The sequence below is a fragment of the Taudactylus pleione genome, unplaced genomic scaffold (genome assembly GCF_031769625.1).
Source record: "Taudactylus pleione unplaced genomic scaffold, aTauple2 ptg000778l, whole genome shotgun sequence".
NCBI classification, from domain to species: domain Eukaryota; kingdom Metazoa; phylum Chordata; class Amphibia; order Anura; family Myobatrachidae; genus Taudactylus; species Taudactylus pleione.
In genome coordinates, this window is record NW_028285180.1 from 425,504 (window position 1) to 450,236 (window position 24,733).

Sequence of the window (24,733 nt, forward strand, 5' to 3'; positions counted from 1 at the left end):
TAGTGATGTCAGTGGGGCCGGCTTCTGACGGTAGGCGTTCCCTTGGGAACGCCCCCGTCAGGGAGGCACGCCCCCGGCATGCCCACCAAAGGGGGCGTGCTGTCAATCAACATCGACAGCACGCCCCCTTTGATCAGACACAACGAGCGAAGGACTTTCCTTCGCTCGTCGCGTCTGGCGCATGCGCACGACGGAGCTCCCTCCGTCGTGCGCATGCTCAGTGCAGACCATCGACCCACTTGCGAGCGGACAGCCGCTTGCGAGTGGGTCTGAATCAGGGCCTTAGTCGCTTATTTCAAATAATTTAGTTGGTTTAAAGTCACATTTTAGTCTTTTTGTTTTGTTTTAGTCAGTTGACCTCAGTTTTCATTGTAGTCTAATTTTAGTCATAGTTTTTGCAAACCGTTTTATGATACTGTAATGGATTTTACTGAAGAATTTTTCTTTAAAATCCCTTGAGAATTTGAAGTCAGCATACCTATCACTATGTGTTTGGTAATCTAGGCTCAGTAGGATGAGAATGTGTTACATACTGGCTTACCATAGTACTTCTCCCATACAGATGTGTCCTCTTGCATCCTTGCTGATCACGCTACAAACGTGCGCACGCATCGCGCCATGTGATTACCCGCAGAAGCGTACGCTATGGCGTGCACTGCAATCATACTATGCAATCCTATGGAGTGGCGGGTGTGAACGCAGTGCGCTTATCCGCTCACGGGCGTACCCTTGCGCCATAAGTGGCGCAAATTGCCGCATATGCAGCAAAGATGTAGTAGGACACATGCGTATATCAAATACATACTGACCGTAGTACTCCTCCCATATATCATATACATACTGACTTACCGTAGTACTCCTCACATATATCATATACATACTGACTTACCACTCCCCCATATATCCTATTCAAATGAATGCCTTAAGTTTGTTAGAACAAGTACAATACACAATCATATTTCCTTCACATAGGTCATATTTATTTTCTTCAAATATCCAGAACACTTGTTCTTCAAAAATGTAAAATAACCCTACTTCAAAAATAGAAAGTAGTGTATGTATTATATACACATAATGATAAAACTGTGTGAAAGACCATATTAAAAAAATACAAACTGATTACAGCCAACTTGCTGAAACTGCAAATAAGGGACATCAGTGTATAAAATGTAGCTAATCTGATTACTACAGGGTCCTTAGGGATCCACAGGGATACCTTGGGGTATTAGCATGGGCTTGTCTCTGGGCACCACACAGTTAAAGCTGTCATCCCAGGATGCACCGGGGCCCCCCCTATACACCGCCTCCAGGCCAAGGCACCTCAGTTTTTAGTTGGTGCCCTGCCGGACTCGGGTCACCGCACAGGGGGGCTGTATTTCACAGCCCCTGATGAGCTTGAAGAATTTGAGTGGCAGCACGGACAGTCAAGCTGACGTCCGTGCTACTGTTCCGACACCCCCTTCGCCGCACCGATCACCGGTAGCGATCCGGGGAGCTCGGCGGGCTCTTGGGGGTTCCAGCTTACGGAACCCCCGGGGGTCTGGGACTGTGGCCGGACTTTCGAGGGACAGCAGCAGGTAAGCAGCGGGCGTCTGCGGTAGGCGCCCGCTGTCACACAGTCCAGTGTCCCTAGGGCCGGGGGCTCCCTGCGGACGGTAAGATAGTGGAGCCAGGTACTGATCCTGCACTCACACTAGGCCCTCTTGGATACGGGGCTGGAGCGTTATGGAAGTGCTCCAGCATCCCGGGGGTTAACAGCCTGCCAGGGGAGGGCGGCTTCCCTGTAAAGCACAGGAGGCCCTTCCCCCCCCTTGCTGCTCTCAGCGCCTTTTTCTCAGAGATTTGGCAGGCTGAGGCAGCGTTCCTCCCCCAGGCCCTCCTCTCTGGCTCTCTCCGGCGGCCGTCTTGGATGGGCAGGAAGGCTGGTGCAGGGTGCGGAGCCTGGGTCCCCCGTTACATACCTCTCCTCCATTGTCCAGGTCAGCGTATGTAGCGCTGTCACTACCAGGCTGTAGGTCTGTGTAAGTGAGGTGCAATTAGTGCAGGATTTCTGCATTGTATGTGACTTTTATGCTAGCACTGTGTGTCCGATACTCTCCTGTCAGCCATATTATCTATCCCTGTTGCTTCTTCCTGTTCAGCCCTCTCGGTGCCAGTACTGTCAGGGTGGGAATTTACCTCATATTACTGTGGGGGTCACATACCACTATGTCCAGTGAGGATTCTCTGTCTATGGGTGCACCTCTCCCGTTTTCCTGCTCTAGGTGTAGAGCGGGTGTGGGTGAGGGGATGGTACTTCAGGATGGTATACGTTGTACATGTTTAACCCTTCCTGGTACAACTGCTGTACCCAGCACGTCGCAGGAACCCCCTTGGGCTTCCTTTGCACAAGCCTCTGCAACTGACAATATCAGTGTTGCAGACTCACGATTGTCTAGTGAACTGGAAGAAATCCTCTCTAATTCGTTCTCAGAGGATGGTCCATCTCGGAGCATTGTTGGACTCTCAGCAGCAGAGGATCTTCTTGACGGAAGAAAAGATAGCCCTGTTGCAGTCCAGGATACGCAATTGTCTACAAAGCCGCCGAGTGTCTCTTCACTCAGCAATGAGGTTACTGGGTCCCATGGTGTCGATGTTTGACATGGTGGAATATGCCCAGTTCCATTCCAGGCCTCTGCAGATGTTGATCCTCTCCAGATGGGACGGAATTCCCCATCGGATAAAGACACAATTGATCGTGCTCTCTCCGGAGGCACGCCTGTCTCTGACTTGGTGGTTACAGACGTCTCATCTCAACAGGGGAGGTCCGTTTTGGATTTTGGATTGGGTCCTTCTAACAACGGATGCCTGCGGGGCTGGGGCGCTGTGACGGGCCCACACGTCTTCCGGGGACTGAGGACGTCGGAGGAATCTGTCCTGCCAATCAATATATTGGAGCTTCGGGCAGTGTTCAGAGCGCTGCAACAAGCAAGACTCTTCCTGCAGGAAAAAACCCATGCAACGCCACCATGGTGGTTTACATAAACCGTCAGGGAGGAACTCGAAATCAGGCGGCTCTAAAGGAGTTATATTCGCATTCTGACTTGGGCGGAAGGCAATCTCCCAGCTAATTCTGCAGTGTTCATCCCGGGAGTACTCAACTGGGAAGTGGACTTCCTCAGCCGTCACGATGTACATCCGGGGGAATGGTTTCTTCACCAGGAGGTATTTCAACTCCTGGTGGACAAGTGGGGCTTTCCCAAAATAGACCTCATGGCTTCCAGACAAAACTGCAAGCTGTGGGTGTACTGATCCCAAGAGACGCAGAGGCTTTCCTGGTGGATGCTCTGTCGGTACGGTGGACCTTCCAGTTCGCGTACCTGTTTCCTCCATTCTCCCTTCTGCCTCGAGTACTTCGAAAGTTCAGGCAAGAAGGAGGCAAGATCCTGCATTGGTATTCGGATCTTCAGAGTCTGTCTATCGACACTCCATTGCTGTTGCCTCAACACCCGGACCTGTTGTCTCAGGGTCCTTGTCTTTACCCGGACCTGAGACGTCTGTCTTTGACAGCATGGCTCTTGAGACTTCCCTCTTAAGGTCTAAGGGTTTCTCCAGATCGGTGGTGAATACCATGCTCCAAGCTCGGAAACCTGCTTCGGCGAGAATTTACCACAGGGTGTGGCATACTTATTTTGAGTGGTGGTGCCCTAGACTTTATGATCCTCAGGAATTTCGGATATCCAGAGTGCTGGCTTTCATACAGGCAGGTTTGGATCTAGGTCTGCGCCTTGCTTCTCTGAAGGTGCATGTCTCTGCCCTGTCAGTTTGGTTTCAACGTAGGATTGCTACGCTGCCTGATATCTGCACATTTATGCAGGGTGTCCTTCGCATCCAGCCTCCCTTTGTTCCTCCAGTGGCTCCTTGGGATTTGGCTGTGGTTCTGAGGGCGCTCCAAGGTCCTCCATTCGAGCCTTTGGGTTCCGTGGAGTTGAAATGGCTTACAACAAAGACAGTGTTCCTTCTGGCTATTGCTTCGGCCAGAAGTGTGTCGGATTTGGGGGCTCTTTCTTGTCGCCCCCCGCTTTCTGATTTTTGGTTCGGATAGGGCGATACTTTGGACCCGCCCTGGTTTCCTTCCTAAAGTGGTGTCTAGTTTCCACATTAACGAGGAAATTGTGGTCCCAGCCTTTAATTCATTGGATCTCTCGGCTGGTGAGGCCTCTTTGGACGTGGTATGGGCTCTGCAGATCTATGTGGAACGTACCAGTTCTTTTAAGAATATCGGACTTTGTTCATCCTGTATGGCTTTCACAGGAGGGGTTGGCCTGCCAATAAACAGACTTTGGCACAGTGGATTTGCATGGCAATCTTTGAGGCTTACGCTCATGAGGGTCTTCCGGTGCCACCCTCTGTGAAGGCTCAGTCTACGAGGTCTGTAGGTCCTTCGTGGGCTGCTTGCCGTGGCGCCTCGGCTGTTCAGCTGTGTAAGGCAGCCACGTGGTCCTCTACCCATACTTTTGTCAGGCATTACACCTTTGACACATTTGCTTCTCAGGATGCTTCCTTCGGGCGGCGGGTTCTCTTTTCTGCACAGGAGCGTCCCCACCCTTGAAGGCTACTGCTTTGGGACATCCCCAAGGTATCCCTGTGAATCCCTAAGGACCCTGTAGTAGAAAACAAGAGATATGTTAAGAACTTACCTTTGTTATCTCTGTTTCTACGACGGCCTTAGGGTCCAAAGGGCCCTGACGCCTTGTGCTTCTGTAGGGTGTTGTTCTGCTCGCCAGTTTCTGTCTCCTTTTCTATGAGAATGTGAATCTTGTGTGTTCCAGACTTTCTTCTTCCTTTTTCTCCTCCGACGACCTATGGCTTGCTACTAAAACTGAGGTGCCTTGGCCTGGGGGCGGGGTATAGGGGGAGCCCCGGTGCATCCTGGGATGACAGCTTTAACTGTATGGTGCCCAGGAACAAGCCCATGCCAATACACCAAGGTATCCCTGTGGACCCTAAGGACTTCGTAGGAACAGAGATAACAAAGGTAAGTTCTTACCATACCTCTTGTTTTTCCTGATAGACCATGTAACAGTTTACTTTTCATTTCTTCAGGGTCCATAGGGGTCCACCGGGATACCATATGGGGAAGGGGTGGGGGGGTGGAAATGATGTTGGAGTGATCCAAGCACCAAACAGTTTTCTGCTCCCAGGATGCCTCAGGTTCACATATACCTCGGCCGCAGGTATTCAGTTATTTGTTTGGTGCGGCAGGATTCAGATGCACCTTTATAACAGGGGGACTGCTCAGGCAGTCCCAAGCTGTTTTACTTTATTTATTTTTACTTCAAAGCAAGCAGCACTAGTGTGCTGCTGCTCCACCTACCCCCGCTGATGCCGCAATACCAGTAACCGGACTGGTGATTTTGACGGGCACCAGCGGAGTTTGGCTAGCAGTGCTACTGGGACCCGGGACTACAGCCGGAAGCACGGGGACGCAGGTAAGGTGGTTCCCCGCTCGCAGGGAACCACGTGGCAGTCTGTACCTCCGGCGGTTGGAGACCTGCCGGAGGTTGCTGTAGTGGGCGAATGCTGTGTCCACTCCCCAACTAGACCACCGGGGCAAGTCAGTCTGGCGTCGGGGACAGTGGTGGCGACCATGTTATAAGGCCAGCACACCCAGGGGGTTGATACAGCATAGGAGAGGTAGGCTCTCCCAGGCAGCCCCTCCCCCAGCCCAGACGCTGATCCAGCTGATGTTTTCCCGCATCTGGATTGCTCCTCCTACCCTCCTCTGTATATGAGACATCCAGCGACCACTATCATTGTTGTGTTGAAGCTGCTGGTCTCAGGAGGTTTTGGGTCTAGTCTCCCTGTATACCTCTCCCCATAGGCCAGGTTATACCATACTCAAAATCCTACCAAGCCTTGTGTTTTGAGTACAGTAGTTGATTGAGGGTCCATTGCAAGTATATTGTATTTGCATTGTATGTGACTTTTGCTGGCTCTGCTGTGTGGTTACTGCCTTTTTTTTCATGTACTGTCAGGTATAACTATAACTGCTATTTCTCCTCAACCCTGTGCTACAGGCTTGTGGAGAATATATATCTATTTTTTTTCTCTCAAACTGTACTTCACATTTATTATTGTTTGTGAAGGCTGTCACATTTGCACTTACTTATTATGTCTAAGAATAAAGGTAAACCAGAAACTGAGGCCCCAGTGCTGGTTTCATGTAAAAGCTGTCTGGCGGGCTTGTCCCCTCAGGACTTTATACAGGTTTGTGTGCTGTTTGTTATAAAGAGCCACCTCACCAGTCCACCAGCCCCTGTACAGAAGCCATCTTGGGTGTCCTCCTTGTCTCATGTTATGACGCAGCTAGTGGACCATTTGGCTACTCCCACGCTGCCTCCCATAATGGTATACACACAACAGTTCCAGCCTGCCAAGTTTGTCCCCCCTACACATCTTTCCTGGATGGTTGTTTATGCCCACTCAAGTCAGAGTACGGCTCAGTCAGCTTCTGCGTTTCAACAAATGTTGCAGGCGAACAGACCGGTAGCCAATTTAGCGCCTAAGCGGACAATGTAATTTTATAAGTCTGCTCAGCATGTAGATTCAGACGCATCATCGGAGGAGTCAGATGATGTGCTGGGTTCTTCCAGGGTCTATCTCTGGAGAGGAGGACCATCCTTTTACAGCGGATGTCCCTTCTTTGGTGAGGGTGGTCAAATCAATCCCTAATATAGAGGATGATGAGCCAGCTCCTAGACCTAAGGCTCCAGTGTTAAGCACCAGAAGGTGGTAAAAGCTGAGTTCCTAAGTCTGAGCAGCTTACTGAACTTATGGAAGAAGCATGGAATACCCCTTATTAACGGTTCCATGTTACAAAAAGATTAGCATCTTTTGTATTCTTTCCCACCTACTGAATGTACTAAATGGGAAGTCCCTCCTACTGTGGATGCTCATGTGACAGTCAGGAGTGCTACGTTGCCTATACCGTCAGCATCTTCTCTTAAGATCCTATAGATAGAAAACTTGAAACATGTCTTAAATCAGTGTTTTCATTATCTGGAGCTGTTACTTTGCCGGCTATGGCTACGGCCTGGGTATTCAAGGCTGTTGAAGAATGGATGGGGTATTAGAAGATACTCTATCAAATGCTACCAGAGAACAGCTGACATATATCTCCCACACACGGTAAGAGGCTTCCTATTTTATTTGGGAGAAGCTGCAATAGATGCTGTGATCCTGGCTTCTAAAGCATCGTCAGTTTTCGGTTGTTGCTCGTAGAGCCCTTTGGTTAAGGTCCTGGAAAGCAGATGCGGGATCTAAGAAGGCTCTGGAATCCTTACCTTTTTATGTAAACATACTTTTTGGAGCAGAATTGGATAAGATACTGGCTTCTCCGGCAGCCTCAAAATCTGCAGGTCTGCCATCAATAGCTACATCAAAGTTTAGGCAGTCTTCTTTTCGGTCCTTTCGCCCTCAGGGAAGAGCAAAAGGACAGCCTTCCTCTAGACCGTCTAGTTCTCGCAGGACCACCAAGCAGCAAACTAAGAGGTCCTGGCCAGTCAGACATCCAGCTTCTAAGTCGGACGACAAACCCTCTGCCTGGTGGGGCGAGCCTCCTCCTGGGGGATCCCAAGATGGGAGGCCGACTTCTTCATTTTGCGGACTACTGGCATCAAACAACAGACGCCTGGGTCCGAGAAGTGGTCTCTCAGGGGTATGCCCTCACCTTCCGGAGGCATCCTCCCCAGAAGTTTTTTTTATACAACTCTGTCAAGGAAGCAGCGCTAAAATTTGTAACCATCCAAGATGTGCATTGTGTATAAATAATAACAATTTATTAAAAGGCACAAATGATCAATGGTACATGTAGCATGAAACAATGTCATTACAAAAATTTTCCATACACCTTGGACATCTGAGGCCTCCGAGTGCAGCGTACGGGACTGGATGCAAATAGGATCATCCCTCTACCTGGTGTCAGGATCTGGTAATATACACTGGACAATAATACCTTTCTTGCATTTGAGACTGTTAACAGCATATTCATCCGGAAGTATATATAGGAATAGGCTATATCCACCTATGACATTGTTGGAAGAGGCTATATGTTTTTTACTCATTGCCCATTTTATTATAATAATTTCTGTATGACATTGTTTCATGCTACATGTACCATTGATCATTTGTGCCTTGAAGTAAATTGTTATTATTTATACACAATACACATCTTGGATGGTTACAGATTTTAGCGCTGCTTTCTTGTATATATCTTCTTTGTCATTGGGTCTGACGAACCCTATATACAGCAGCTGCTTAGATTAACAGTTCAACCCAGCGCCTGTATACTCTCACCTCTTTTTTGAACAGATTCTATCAAGGCCTTGGCCCTCCAGGAGGCCATTTACTCCCTGCTGCGGGCAGGGGTGATAATCCTGGTTCCTGTGGTTCAACAAGGAAGGGGTTATTATTCCAATCTGTTTTTGATTCACGAAACCAAATGGGTCTCATCGCCCTATTCTAAATCTGAAAACCCTAAACAAGTTTTATCTGTGTACCCAAGTTCCGTATGGAGACTCTTAAGGTCAATTATTTTGGCGATGGAACCTGGGGATTTTATGCCTTCCCTGAACATTCAGGATGCGTATCTGCATGTGCCTATTACGCTATCCCACTAACAATTTCTACGGTTTGCTGTCCTGCAACATCATTATCAATTTCATTAACTGCCTTTTTGTCTATCAACGGCCCCTCAGCTCTTCACCAAAATAATGGCGGTTATGACAGCCTACCTCAGGCGTCAGAATACTGCTATACCTGGACAACCTTCTGATATTAGCACAGACTCCAGCTGTTTTACAACCCTATCTCCAACTGACCATTGCCTGCCTACAGACACACGGCTGGATCATCAATTGGAAGAAATCCTCTTTCTCCAGTACAGCGGATGGTACATCTGGAGGCACTTCTGGATTCTCAGACACAAAGGGTGTTTCTGCCAGGGGACAAGATTTCGTCCCTATTATTGCGAGTATGCAAATTGCTCCGCAAACGAAGGTTATCCATTCTATCATTACACCTTTTGACATTTTTTCTTTTTTATTACTTTTCATTTCTATTTATCAACTGCTACTAAGGAAATACTGGACTGTGTATGGACCTGGCTTGATATCTTGTTGGATTCCAAGCAGGGTTTAACACTGCTTACAGCATCCTGCCACAGGAGCACTGGAAAATATTTATCATTCAGCAGACAGGAGCACTGTGACTCCAGATAGTTTTCTCTTAAACAATTATTACTACTTTCTCACTCTTCAAAAACTTGTACACCATTTACTCATGATTAGGGGTTACACCACCCGCCTCATATACTCACATATATGAGTTTATATTCATACCATTTGCATAGCTAAACACAGGTACATATATTTTTAACATTTGCCTTAAATATACATTATAGGAGTTTTTGGATTAACTACCAGAACCCACAGCTAGCACCATCCACCTAAGAGTGAGCGCCAGGGTCTTATACCAATTTATAGAGCATCGAGATGCCCACTACCACTTTCTCACATCCGTAAGACCTGGCATTCCTGCGTATACATCGGTAACATCGGCCCCTTGATGCAAAATTACAGCAGGTCTGGCCTGTCTCAGAAATTGATCTAGAAATATCCAAGAGAAAAAATAAAATGTACTCTGTTTGGGTCCACACTTACAAAAAACAGCTAGTAAGAAAGAACTTTTTTATCACAGGTATCTTACATATTCATAATTCGAGAACATAAAATTTGACTTTTAATTGAGGTATTAAAAATTGTTACTGACAATAAACTATAAACACACACAAATAGAAAAAACACATATGTGAAGAATACAGTGAATTACTATATTCAGCTGACGTTTGTACATTGATTTGCCCAAATGGCATTTATACACTGATATGGTCAGAAAAGTATTAGGTGGAGTTTGACACTTGTCCATCCACCCAATGTGTATTCAACAATGATGTTGGACAGTGTAACATATTGAGACATAGATGAAATTAGTAATATATATGTATATGTAATAATATATTCATAATTACAATGACTGTCTTCAGTTTGACAGATAGCTAGAAAATTGTATATACAGTATTTCTCATTATTTCAGCTCAAAGATATCCACTTAGACTGTATCAGGTACATTATAGTCATAGTGGATATATGCGGTCAAGTGGATATCTTTGAGCTGAAATAAGGAGAGATTTCTACTTCAGGGTCCATATGGTATCCACAGGATACCTTGTGGTATAGGCGATGGCGAAAGTCATCGGGCACCACAGAGTTAAATTTTCAGCCTCCAAGGATGCACTGGGGTCCCTCTCATATACCCCGCCCCCTAGCAAAGGCAATCAGTTTCGTAGGTTCCCGGCCAGGAGTCGGATCACCTTTACAGAGTGGGTCTGTTACAGCCCCTGAAGATTCTTTTAAAGGCAGCTGTTGTGGCTGCACATCTAGAGCTGTACAGCATGGACAGTCTGTACTGACGTCCATGCTGTCGCTCCTTCACCCCGCCGGACCAGAACGCAGATACCGATCCGGGGATGCTGGTGGGGGTCTGGGGTCACGGCTAGCGGTGACCCCGGACTGCCCAGACTGTGGCCGGATCCAAGGGGACAGGTAAGCGGCGGGTCCCGCGGAGGGTGCCCGCCGCACCGCGGGATCCACCGGAATAACACAGTCCTGAGTCCCCAGGCAGGGGACTGGCTGCGAGTGGAGCCAGGTATTAGCCTGCGCTTCCTCTGCTGAAGCCCTTGCGGTGCGGTGTTGCAGGGTGCTCATTGCCTCACAGTAAAAATATTTGTCTGTGAGGGGAGTCACATACACTCTGTGTACCACATATAATGTGCCAATAGCGGAGGGTCATGGAAACACTGAAGGTTTATGTAGGGCATGTTATCTAATGTCACGCCCAATTTCTGTCACTGCGCCTGTACAGGAACCGCCCTGGGCTTGTTTTGCTAAGGCACTTACAACCCTTATGGGCCAGCTGGCGACGCCCACTGCGTTTCCCCGAATGGGGTTATCACAGCAGTCAGTAGTGTCATCACCCATGCAGGGGTTCCCCAGGCAGCTGATGGTACCCCAGTGTCTCCCGCTTTCGCCCCCCTGGTCTCGCAGGAGCCTGCGTGAGTGAATTCATTGTCCAATACGGTACAGCACCTGAAGAACTTTTACAGGGGGACTCATCATTTTAGTGTCTCAGATGGCTCATTATGATGAGGATGACATGACGTCTGATGACGGGGAGATTTTTGACTTTTCAGACCAGGAGCCCCTTCGTACTAAAGAGGCAGAGTCAAAATCTAAAGTCTGTATACCTGGCCTTATATGGGCAGTCCGTGCGGCCTTGGTTATTGAAGATGACGATCCCCCCTGTGGCCAAATCTAAATATTCCTTCTTTAAGGATATTAAAGGTGATGCCACTGTATTTCCTCTATCTGGTCAGTTAGTGGATCTTTTAGAGGTGGGAAACCCCTCCACAGGTGGATTCTCATGTAACACGCCTAGTGAGGAGTGCTACATTGCCCATGCCCTCCATGTCCTCCTTAAAGGATGCTACGGATCGCAAGGTGGAAATATGCCTGAAATCCATTTATTCCCTTGCTGGGGGGGCGTCCAGACCGGCTATGGCAGTGTGCTGGGTGGCCAGAGCCATGGAGCACTGGGCTGATAGCTTGAGGCGTCTCTAGACACTGACTCATCACCTGAGCAGGTGGAGTTAGTGGGTTTTCTCAGAGACTCAGCAACGTACATTAATGAGGCAGCCTTGGATATAGGGCTCCTCACTTCCAGGATCTCCTCAGCAGCAGTGGCGGCTCGCCGCACCCTATGGTTGCGCTCTTGGAAACCGGACACAGATTCCAAAAAGGGATTGGAATGCTTGCCCTTTAATGGACAGGTCCTGTTTGGCCCTGATCTGGACAAAATTGTGGCCACTCTGGCAGCAGCTAAGTCTGCGTATCTGCCGTCTGCTACAGTCCCATCAGGGTCTGGTCCTTTTGGCCCTATAGGGCCCAGGGTAAGTCCAAAGTGCAATCCTTTCCTAGGCAGACAGAGGCCAAGAAATCTGCCAAGCCAAAGAAGCTGGCTTGGAGTACAAGACGTCCTACTCCCAAGTCAGACGATAAGCCTTCAGCCTGACAGGATGGGCCTCCCCTTGGTGGACCCCAAAGTGGGAGGCCGGCTTCTTCAGTTCGCCCAGTGCTGGTGTCTCACAACCGTGGACACTTGGGTAAGAAAAGTGGTCTCTCAGGGGTATGCCCTCTCCTTCCGGCGGAGGCCTCCCAACCGGTTTTTCACCACAGGCCTTCAGTCGGATCAAGACAAGGCCCTGGAATTCCAGAAGGTGATCCACTCTATGCTCCAGGCTGGAGTTATAGTGCCGGTTCCGTTGTCCCAGAGGGGATCGGGGTATTACTTCATTCTCTTTCTGGTACAGAAACCCAGTGGGTCTTATAGGCCCATCCTCAACCTCAAATCACTCAACAAATTCTTGAGGGTTCCTCGGTTCAGGATGGAGACCCTGCGTTCTATCATTTTGGCGATGGAGCCTGGGGATTTTATGGTGTCACTAGATATTCAGGATGCCTACCTGCATATCCTCATTGTCTCAGCACACCAGCGTTTCCTCGGGTTTGCAGTAGTCGACCAACACTTCCAATTTCAGGCACTGCCCTTTGGTCTGGCCACAGCGCCTCAAGTGTTTACCAAAGTCATGGCAGTTATGGCAGCCCACCTACGGATGCAGGGGGTCTGCTTGTTGCCCTATCTGGACGACCTCCTGTTGTTGGCAGGGTCTCCAGAGATCCTTCAGCGCCATCTGCAACTGACAGTCTCTGTGTTGCAGGCTCTCGACTGGCTGATAAACTGGAAGAAGTCCTCCCTGGTTCCCTCACAGAGAATGCCCCATCTTGGAGCCCTGTTGGTCTCCCAACATCAGAGGATCTTTGTGACAGAGGAAAAGATCTCTGCATTACAGGCAAAGGTACGCAGTTGCCTGCAGGGTCGCCGGGTGTCTATTTACTCTGCGATGATGTTACTGGGATCCATGGCATCGATGTTCGACATGATGGAGTACGCCCAGTTTCACTCCAGACCTCTGCAGAAGTTAATCCTCTCCAGATGGAATGAGTTGCCCCATCGGATAAAGACACAGACAATGGTGCTTTCACAGGAGGTACGTCTGTCTCTGACCTGGTGGCTGCAGACGGCCCACCTGAACAAGTGGCGCCCCTTTTGCATTGCGGACTGGGTCCTTCTGATGACGGACGCCAGTCTCCGAGGCTGGGGAGCAGTTAGGGTCCACACCTTCCAGGGAAGGTGGACGCCAGTAGAAGCTGCACTTCCAATAAACATTGAAACTAAGAGCAGTATTCAAAGCTCTCCAACAAGCAAGACATGTCGGCCACGGAAAACCAGTGCAGGTACAGTCAGACAACGCCACCACGGTGGCTTACATAAACCGCCAAGGAGGAACCCACAGTCAGGCAGCCCTGACAGAGGTGTCCTGCATTCTGACTTGGGCAGAAGGCAATCTCCCTGCCATCTCGGCAATGTTCATACCAGGAGTCCTCAACTGGGAAGCAGATTTTCTCAGCCATCAAGACGTTTATCCAGGAGAGTGGTCTCTTCACCAGGAGGTGTTTCAGCTTCTGGTGAACAAGTGGGGCCTTCCAGAGATAGACCTCATGGCCTCCCAACACAACAACAAGCTTCCTGTGTACGGGTCAAGAACAAGAGACACAGGCACTTCTGGTAGACGCTCTGTCGGTCCGGTGGACCTTCCAGTTTGTGTACCTCTTCCCTCCGTTCTCCCTTCTTCCTCGAGTGATTCGCAAATTCAAGCAAGAAGGCGGCATGCTCCTGCTGATAGCTCCAGGGTGGCCCAGACGGCACTGGTACTCAGATTTTCGGAGTCTATCCGTAGGCACTCCGATACTGTTGCCTCTACATCCGGACCTGTTGTCTCAAGGTCCTTGCCATTACCCGGACCTGGGTATTCTGTCTTTGACGGCGTGGCTGTTGAGACTGCCCTCTTAAGGTCCAGGGGTTTTTCCAGCTCTGTAGTGAACACCATGCTCAGAGCTTGGAAGCCGGCTTCTGCAAGAATTTGCCATGGAGTGTGGCATACTTTCTTTGAATGGTGTCGCCCTAGAGGCTATGATGCTCAGGTCTTTAGGATATCCAGGGTTTTGGCATTCCTACAAGCGGGCTTAGATCATGGTCTTCGCCTTGCTTCCCTGAAGGTGCAGGTTTCTGCCCTCTCAGTGTGGTTTCAGCGTAGGATTGCTACACTTCCTGATGTCCGCACCTTTATGCAAGGTGTGCTTCGTATTCAGCCTCCCTTTGTTCCACCAGTGGCTCCTTGGGATTTGGCTGTGGTCCTGAGGGCTCTCCAGGGACCGCCATTTGAACCACTGTTTCTTCTGGCCATTGCTTCAGCCAGAAGAGTGTCAGATTTGGGGGCTCTCTCATGTAGACCTCCCTTTCTGATTTTTCATACTGATAGGGCGGTGCTTCGCACTCGGCCTGGTTTTCTACCTAAGGTGGTATCTAGTTTCCACATTAATGAGGAAATCATAGTACCGGCCTTTAATTCCCCAGACCTCTCAGCTGGTGAGGCCTCCTTGGATGTGATACGGGCTCTAAGGATTTATGTTGACCGTACCAGTTCATTTAGGAAATCTCTGTTTGTCCTCTATGGTTTCCATAAGAAGGGTTGGCCTGTTACTAAGCAAACTTTGGCAGGATGGATTCGCATGGCAATTTCTGAGGCTTACATTCATGAGGGCCTTTCTGTACCATCCTCTATTAAAGCTCACTCTACACGGTCTATGGGTCCTTCGTGGGCAGCTCGCTGTGGTGCCTCTGCTGTTCCTGTGGATACCCTATGGACCCTGAAGTAGAAAATATGAGATATGGTAAGAACTTACCCTTGTTATCTCTATTTCTACGAAGTCCATAGGGTTCCACAGGACTCCTGCCCTGTCGCACCTGTACTGCAGATGGGCTTTGATCTGGTCACCGGTTTTCCGTCTCCTTCTGGTGAGATTGTATTTCTTGTGTGTTCCAGACTTCCTTCTCTCTCTTTATTCTCCTCCTCCGGCCTATGGCTTGTTACATAACTGATTGCCTTGGCTAGGGGGCGGGGTATAGGAGAGGGACCCCAGTGCATCCTGGGAGGCTGAAAATTTTACTCTGTGGTGCCCGATGACTTCCGCCATCGTCTATACCCCAAGGTATCCTGTGGAACCCTATGGACTTTGTAGAAATAGAGATAACAAGGGTAAGTTCTTGCCATATCTCATATTATATACAATTTTCTAGCCATCTGTCAAACTGAAGACAGCCATTGTACTTAAAGAATTATGAATATATGTATTACTAATCTCATCTATGTCTCAATATGTTACACTGATCATCATCATTGTTGAATACACATTGGGTGGATGGACAAGTGTCAAACTCCACCTAATACTTTTCTGACCATATCGGTGTATAAATGCCATTTGGGCATATCAATGTACAAACGTCAGCTGAATATAGTGATTCACTGTATTCACATATGTGTTTTTTCTATTTGTGTGTGTTTGTCAGTAACAATACAGATTACTTTTCAATACCTCCATTTTTATATTCTATAATTATGAATATGTAAGATACCTGTGATAAAAAAGTTCTTTCTTACTAGCTGTTTTTTGTAAGTGTGCCCCCAAATAGAGTCCTTTTTCTTTTTTCTCTTGGATATTTCTAGATCATTGAATTTATGACTCTGGGGTGCACCCCTGGTAGACTAGGATTCTACCCATTATCTGAGGATTCCACATAGGGACTTTCCTAGTTTATACAGTATTGATACTTAGTTTACAATCACTACTAGTCTATAGAAAACAGTAAACATTAATCAATTCTCTATTGCTATACACTAATATTCTTATACTAACATCTGCGCAACCTGTGCGGTTAGGGCCCCTCCTCTTTTTCACGACTGTCTCAGAAATTGTAGTCTTGTCCCATGCAGGGCGTACACAAGCTACGTATGCCGTTGCAGTGGCTAGATTATGCATGCCCTTATAACGGCGTTAAAATGGACAGGCACGCCTGTGTTTCTTCAACTACACCCCCGTCACCACTCCCAAATGCTGATGTCCCATCAATCACTCTGCGATGGTTTTCTATCTGTGTGTGTGATCGCAATGCTATTCTGCGCACACAGACTGCAGTGCATACACATGCGCAGTACGCACCATTGGCCGATCTGCGTATGCGGCTGAAATTGCGATCCATGCTGACTCAGACCCATAGTCATCTTGACATGCAAATAATGGAATTACCTTGAAAACTAATGCATTTGCCCAAAAGTAGATTAGTATCGTCACAAGACAGCATTTACACTGCACGTTCCTGAATGAGCCTCTCTGATTTAGCATTCACCACCATTTAAAGATACTCAGCTAGTATTCATAATTTTATTTGTAGATCTCACTGTACGATTCAGAAGAGTTGTCACTTTGCCTTCCTTTCTCCGTAATTACTTTATCTCCCCCCTAGATCTCTGCTGCCCATGTCTGTGCTGTTTCCTGTTACAATACATTCATTTGGGTGTCTGGCAAAATATATGCGTAAGATGCAGCAAACCCAAAACCCAGAGAATGATCGTAGTCTGTACCGATCAATTACCTAAAACAATGTATAATAGAAACAGCCCATAACATGGGTTGGGTACGGTATCTCAGCGGTGACAAACCAGACGGACACAATACCTGCAATGCAATCCAGACACTCAAAATCCCTACGCATGTTGGTAAGTATTCTAACCATATCTCATCCCTCCCGCAGCCTAACCCTCCCTCTATTGCCTAACCCTAATCCTCACCATCAGAATTCTCTGGTATTTTCTGGTGTTCTGGTATTGTGATGACCGTAGGGATTGCGGAGTCGGTATTGTGACCGTCTGGCTGGTCACCGCTGGGATCCTGACTACATCTCTCTGGCACATAACAAAAGATGCCATAGTAATTTTATAGTATGGTGGTCTGTAAAATTGAAACACAAAACAATCTGTTTAAAGTACACATACAGTATTTGAGCAGAACAATCAATGCAAAAAACCCAACCAATTAATAGCATTTTACTTATTTTGTTGGGGAGTTTTTGTTTGATCAAAATAGTTTTCACTTCTAGGTCAGTATTTTCTTTGTTATGAAGTTAAACATTCTTCCTCTAGCTATCACTGACATGCTCATATAGTTACTGCAGCATATAATCAAAGACCTGGGACAACTAATTTTGAGCAGGAACAGGTACAGCAGCTCCCAGTAGTCAGATTAAAGAATATTTTGGATTTGAATGTACAGTGAAGGAACACACGTATGTTACAGGATAAACCCCTAACTCCAGGTAAGCTTGATCTGTAAGTAGTATTTACCTATTTTGAAATTTTCTGTAACTTATATAAAGGAATGTTTGAGCCAAAGGAAATTTTCACATTTTAGGCCAGATTCCTAGTCTCGCTCAGAAATACAGAGATGTTATGCTGCACATATTTGCAAAGATATGTTTAAGCCACTAGGCCGCGTCAAGGATTCTCTGTTCTGGTGGTCCCTAACGCTACGTAGTAATAATAGCACTCACTTTGGGTCATATATTTGCATTTTGTTAGGCCTAAAAAGTGAGTGCTGTTATCACATAGCATTATGGGCCACCAGAACAGAAAAGCCTTGACGCAGCATGGTGGCTTAAATATATCTTTGCAAATATATGCAAACAGATCTCTATTCCTATTATCATGTAGTATTCAATTCTCATTGATGGTCCTTTGCAGAGTGCTGTGGGAACATCCCTTTTCATGAACCTGTGAAGGGCTATTAGGTTGATTTGAACAGACACTATTTTAAATTACTGGTCTGAGAGGCATGGATGGGACCACCATTTGGAGGGTGTGCTGGTTCCTGTAGTACCATTTGGAGGATTTTGGGGTTCCTCCAGTTGAGATAGCTCTCAATTTAGATATATTAATGTATGTCCTATTATGTAGCCTAACAGTATGCAATTTTATGACCCAAAGTGGGCGCTATTATCACGTAGCGTTAGGGGCCACCAGAACAGAGAAGCCATGACGCGCCATGGTGGCTTACTTATATCTCAGTTTGCATATATTTGTGTATTTCTGTTATCGTGTAGTATTAAAGTCTCATTGCTGGTCCTTTGCAGTGTGCTGGGGGAACATTTTTCTTTTCCATATGCACGACTCCCATGAGACAGTTCTCCATGTGTCTGTCATTTTACAGATAGGAGCTGATTGGTTGGTACTTTATCTCTCTCCACTTTATCACTGTACTTGGTTTGATACATCTTTCCATGGAGTGAAGCTGCAAAGATGCATCAGACATAAGGATGCATATGTTTGCTACATCGCAGTTTGCTAAAATTCGCTAGCTGCAGCTGCATACGGAGCTGTGTGCAACTCAGTATAAGGCCCTTTACATTAGTCCTTTTTTCCAATCACAGCAAATTTTGCATTCTTTCTGCCTTTCAGGAGACGGTGGAAGAAAGATGGAAACTCTCGCAAATGTCCCCAGCCATAGAGGTGAGCCACCTGCAGATCATAATAGCAGTTTACACTGTGGGCCTGATTCAGAGTTAGGAGCAAATCGGAGCAGTTTACACCTTGGTAAAACCATCCTGCATTTCAGATGGGGAAGATTTAAAATGTGTAGAGAGATTTGTAGTTGGGAAGGGCATGTATTTGTGCGCTACGTGCAAAAGCAATCCATCAATGCATGTAAAAAGTAAATGCATTCCCACCCCTTACATTGTAACATGGTTTATTCCAGGAGCACATAGCTCCTTGTTTGCTCCTTTTTTTTTTAATTTTCTCCTAACTCTGAATCAGGCCCTTTTGTTGGAAAGGTTCCGGATAACTTTTCCAACAAAATGTCGTCATATATTACTTGTCAACCAGTGTACAAAATATTTTATAAGTAAATCATGGTGTTTTTAAGCATTAAGTTGTCGACTTCCCAACTTAGAATTACGTAAAAACCTGGAATTTGTTTTAAAAAAAACTCTTGAATTTGTAGTGCAAGGAATAATTATTTAGAAATGTTCCTAGGTTCTGGAAAACAGATCTCCAATTACAATACACAGAAAGCGATGCAGACCATGAGCAGCAGAGCAAGGGGAAAGGATCGTCTCACAGGCAGAGCCCAAAGGTAAAATCATTTACAATACCTAGAACTTCACTTTTATTTTTTCTCTGCTCATATACAAATAGAAAAACCCACAATAGCTTATTTGGGAAAAATGTACAGCAGTGATTACAATTAGCACAGGACACCCTCTCCAGGGTAAGCAGGTGCCAACAGGTGGCGGTAGTGTACTCTACCCAAAAAAAAAACAAGTATTCTGCTGCATGATAAATGACTCTCCAAACTGCAACATGTCGTCTTAACAGATTTTTTTTTTTTAAGTAATAACTATTACAAAAGTTCAGCAAATTGGTTTATATGTATTTGGAGTATGCTTTGTCTTGTTTTATAGAGGGGTTTATGCAGTTGTGCTTTCAGGATTGACGTGTGTGGTACAGGGCCGTAAATTCATGTCAGGCGCCCGGAGGCAAAATAGATGATAGTGCACCCCCTCTGCTTCCTCCAGCCCCCCACTGCCTCTCCAGCCATCCCCCACTGCCTCTCCAGCCAGCCTTGCAGTGTCACACCAGCTCCAGTTACCTTCTCCTGGATCTTCTGGTTGCGCCTTCCTGCTCCTCTACTTGCTGCGGTCCTCTGACTGGTGCAATAAAGTTTTTTTTTTTTTTCATTGCTACTCACAGTAAACAACAAAAACTTTACAGCGCCTGTCATGCCTGAAGACGAAACAGCAGCTCCTCGGACCCCGCAAATAGATCCATCTATAACAGCCCCTGGCAGTGGTTATAAATGGATTTATCTGTGTGAGATAATTGCTGAAATTAGATGAACTAACATGTGTATGATTAATGGAATCCTGAAAACATGACCTGCTTGGGGGTACACGATGACTGCAGTTGAGAACCACAGCCCTAGAACAGTGTTTTCCAAACTCCAGTCCTAAAGAGGACCTCTGACAGTGCATGCGTTACAGATATCCTCAAGGATTCGTTATTATATCGCCATTCATCATGTTAACAAGATGCAATTTCGACACTAATGTACATTCGACGTGTATAATGTCGACACTGTCTTTAAACTTCTATCGTCAGATGATAGATGTGACCCATAAACTTAAACTAAACTTAACTAAAATAAACACAGGAGACCAAGTTATGCCGTTTAAATTAATTGGTCAGCTTTATTTGGTTACAAAGGTAGACATGGTGGCAGGAGAAAGAACGGCAACTAACCAGCGTCCACTTGTCTTAGGCCGGAAGTAAATCACAACTTGTGAGGGCCAACTATCCCAGACAAGGGTAGGGTGATCTTAAAAACTTGCAAGGGCCAACTATCCCTTTCAGAGCAAGTGATGCGGCCCCAACACCCATGCCAATGCACCATTCATCCTGCTCGGTCGAGAGGTGCCGCTGACCCCAATAGGGTGAAATCAGCCTATCAGTGCATTGAAGGGGTGCGCACCGCTATTACTGCTGCAAGATGGACACTTCAATATTGCCGGTCTTTCCCTGGGAGGGTGGGAGATCAATTCAAAAGAGGCAGATTTTTACCACAGTAGATTCTCTACCCCTCTCCCTAACTCCGCCCCTAACCTAACGTCCTATCGCATCTGCCTATAACTGTAAACAAACATTTTTAACTTTATTAACCCCTCTATCCCTGACTAGAAGTTTATGTGCCGTGGGCTCTATTCCTAACCTCCGTTATATTAATGTCTCTAACCCGAGCGCTAACGTTTTGAGGCTGTCAACATTTCATTGGTGTTGACATCCTGATTGCATCCCCTCCTCAGGATCACAACTGAAATAATTATCACCACCTGTGGGTCTTTTAAAATGTGTCAGCCAGAGATGGAAACACCTGTACACCAAAAAGAAGATATGTAAAACATGCACTGTTAGGGGTCCCGGAGTACTAGAGTTGGGAAACGCTGGCCTAGAACTTTGCCTTACAGTTACATTTCATAAACAATGCTGCATGTCCTTTATCACTTGATTTAATAAGCATCTCTTCTATTTGCAATTAGGAAAATAGATTTCAATTTAGCACAGTAAAATTAAATTACATGTTGAGAATGCAGTAGCAAGATGTTGTTTTCACTTCACAGATAATTAGCAATATGTTTCATACTGCACACAGAGCTGACAAGCTATCAATAGATTACCTTTCAGTCTCCGTGGGACTTTTGTGAATTCCTTAGGGTACAAATGCATTCAACATAACAAACAATTAGCTTTTTCCTAGACTCTGTACAATGAACATTTTTTAAATGCTAAATTTGTCTAAAGTTGAAATATTTTATTTGCCAGAACGTAGTGCACAAACTTCAGCGTTCTGCTGGCAGGGCATCCAATGCTGTAAATTCATTTTATATATCCTTGTTTTAGCCTAACAAGCTAGTCTATAGGAAAATGGGTTGAAACATGTGGAAGTTGCATGTTTGCATGATTTTTTTTTTCTGTGCCTTTTCATGTGTTGGATTTTTACGGGCACATAATTTTACTGGTAGTGTTAAGTAGTACATGAAAAATAGGCTATAAATGTAATTTTAAACTGCTATGGTGGCCTTGTAAGAAATCATTCATCCTATTTATTTTCATGCATTGGAAAAGGAAAAGTATATAAACAGCAGATAGGTGTGAATGAGTCCTTAGGGGTAGCTTTACTAAAACTTCGAAGAAGGAGAATGTAGGTGTTGCAACCAATCAGTATCTACAGTATCATTTATCTCGCACATTTTAGAAAATAACTAGAATCTGATTAGGCGCTATGGACAATACTTCCACGTTTTCCTTTAGAAGTTTGGTAAATCTACCCCTGAGGGCAAGATTCAATTAAGAGCTTGTAGATCCAGAGTTAAGTGCCCGGAGCTATTTAGTTGCAAAATGCTGTAAACCCGCTCGCTACTCTTTTCCTGCAGATTTCTTTTCTCATCCTCCTGAGGTGCGAGCAGAAGTCTGCGGTAAGTAGGGCTTTCTGCCCTTTTCGTGACCACAGCGACTGAGTTAACCCACAGCTCTGAGCACTTAACCTGAAAGCTCTGGGCTAACACGCATTAGTCGCCGGCTTACAACATGAGCAAATGGGCTTGTTATTGAATAGCGCCTGGAGCTACAAGCTTGCAGTAAGCACCGCCGCTGATTGAATCCGGCCCTAAGAGTTTCATAAATATCTTTCAGTTGAGAACAAAAACTCTCCCAAGTCTTTCTGTCTTTTACACCATTCAGTTTTCACTCTGATGTAAAATATTGTATATACAACTAACTAAACATTACAAAACGTTTATGCTCTTACTTGGAAACTACATTTGATGTACATGCGCTTGTTCACCTATAAATGTCTAATATCTGTGGTCTTCAAATACAATATATTACTATTCTACAATCAAATATAAAGCAAATGGTTGGGCTTGAGATAACATTCACAGCTTGGAGTCCTGTTTATCGGCATCTGAAATAATGATGATCACATATTTCATTATCTCAATAAATATTGTCATAAAAAAGACAAAGCTATAACAGTTCATTATAAACTTGATATATTAAAGGGGGTTACTGTACTGCATGCTTGCTACATTGGGGGAGGGGGGGTGTATTACTGTGGTATGCTGTATTCATTGTTACATATATTGTTCAATTTTTTTCTTGTAGATGGAATAGTGTGGAAGGTGATTATTTTCCTTTATCAGAGGACTTTCTCATGCTGGTGAGTCAAACCATATCAACACCTTTAACATAGAGTTTCTTGTTAGACTGTACCAATTCCCCTATTTAAAGAGTTGGTGATAATCACAAAACATGAATGATTAAAATGGATTGATGAGTTTCTTACAAGTAATGGTAGATATAACTAGTAAATGATACAACTACAGTAGGTTGATAAAGCCATAGAATGAATCCAATACCATGGTTAGTTAGGATTTGGCTAAACTAGTTGTAGCCTCACATATTAGACTGAGGGAGACGTAATAAATTTTTAGCTGTACTGCTGGGAATTTTCTTTTGCCTTACTCTGAATCAACACCGCTATAATTTAAAGCCTTCTATCCTCTCTATTATACTGTACTTTTTTTCCTCCCAGAAAGGACTAGATTACAGAAAGACAACTAGACATTCAGAAGGAAGTTCTAAGCATACATATTTGAATACAGAAAACCCTAAAATCTCAGTGCCAATGAAGTCCTTGGAAAATGAAGACGAAATTGGACTGTTTGCAAATGAGAGAGTTTTGCTGAAGAATAAACAGGATATTCCATTTTATAAGAAAGAAATGGAAGAAACATGTAGTATTCTACCCTCAGAGGATACAGAGATAGTAGAATATCTGTCTGTGCTACATTGTGACAGAGAGCCAGGTGACAATACATGCTGAGCCAGAGCTGTTTGCCGGAATAGTCCATGCGTGATCTTTGTGACAAAGGTAGGAAATGCTTTGCTAAAGAAGTGTGTTAAAAAATATAACCTAAATGAGAATACTTGGTTTGGTTTGTAACTCAGAGGTTCCCAAACACGGTCCTCAAAGCTCCCCAACAGTTCAGGTTTTAGAGATATACATGATTGAGCACAGGTGACTGATACCCCTTTCAGACATACGACCTGGGAAATTTCCTGCTCAGACCCGGGAATTTCTCCTGTGCAAATTCCCGGGTATTTGGTTGAAACCCCCCTTTCACACTACAGCTTCTACCCGGGTAGCACCATTAAAACATAACCCAGGATTTTCAGTTTTTAAGATTACCTGCCTCTCCTCTGCCCTTCCTAGCCTATCCCCTCTCCGGCTACCACTGATGATGTCATCATCATGCAGCAGGCAGCCGACCAATCACAATGCAGCCATTTTATTTATTTTTATTATTATTAAATTATTTATTTTACCTATCTGCCCTGGTGATCCAGTGGGAGTGCGGGCGGCCCGCTGTGGCAGAGACCCGTCTGCGGTCTCCAGCGCCGGCGGGTGTCCCCGGCGTCCGGCTGGCGTTCTCTTTGCATGAGGACCCAACCAAGGTCGCTGACTCGGTGGACAGCGCCACAGCCATCGACGCAGGGGGTGGTGAGCGGCAGCGCTCAGCGTCCTATAGGACGCTCTGCGCTGCCCACTCAATGTAAAAGCTGCTTGGTGCAGCCCGGGAGTAAATTCCCGGGTAGCACCATTGAGATATGAGGAGGGTAATTTCCTGGGACTTGACTCCCAGGAAATTCCTTTGTCAATTGGAGGGTCGGCTACCCGGGAACATCCTTTCCAACTTACAAAATAGAAGTATTCAGCACTCAGCACTCTTAAACACACAGTTTCTAGACATTCCCTGGTAGACTTCACAACGTCTGTACGGAGAGTGGAAGCTGAAATGACAGACTGTTGCCAGGAAGAGAGTCGCTATTCTCATGTGGAGGCCAGCTGGAGATTACGTGGTCTTGAAGTGAAAGGACTCTGGACATTAATTCCTGATTTGTTGAGTATGTTGGTCATACAAACTTTTCTTTGCCTACGGTTTCCCAAATGGCATTACTGCCCTGTGTTTGCTAACAATAGCTGGGAGAATGCCATCTACTATACTCTAG

General features: G+C 45.9%; 1 pseudogene; it reads left to right on the forward strand.

The window, feature by feature from the left end:
• Window positions 1-23,546, forward strand: part of LOC148475106 (uncharacterized) — an 84,703-nt pseudogene extending 61,157 nt beyond the window's left edge.
• Window positions 23,547-24,733: the final 1,187 nt, after the last annotated feature.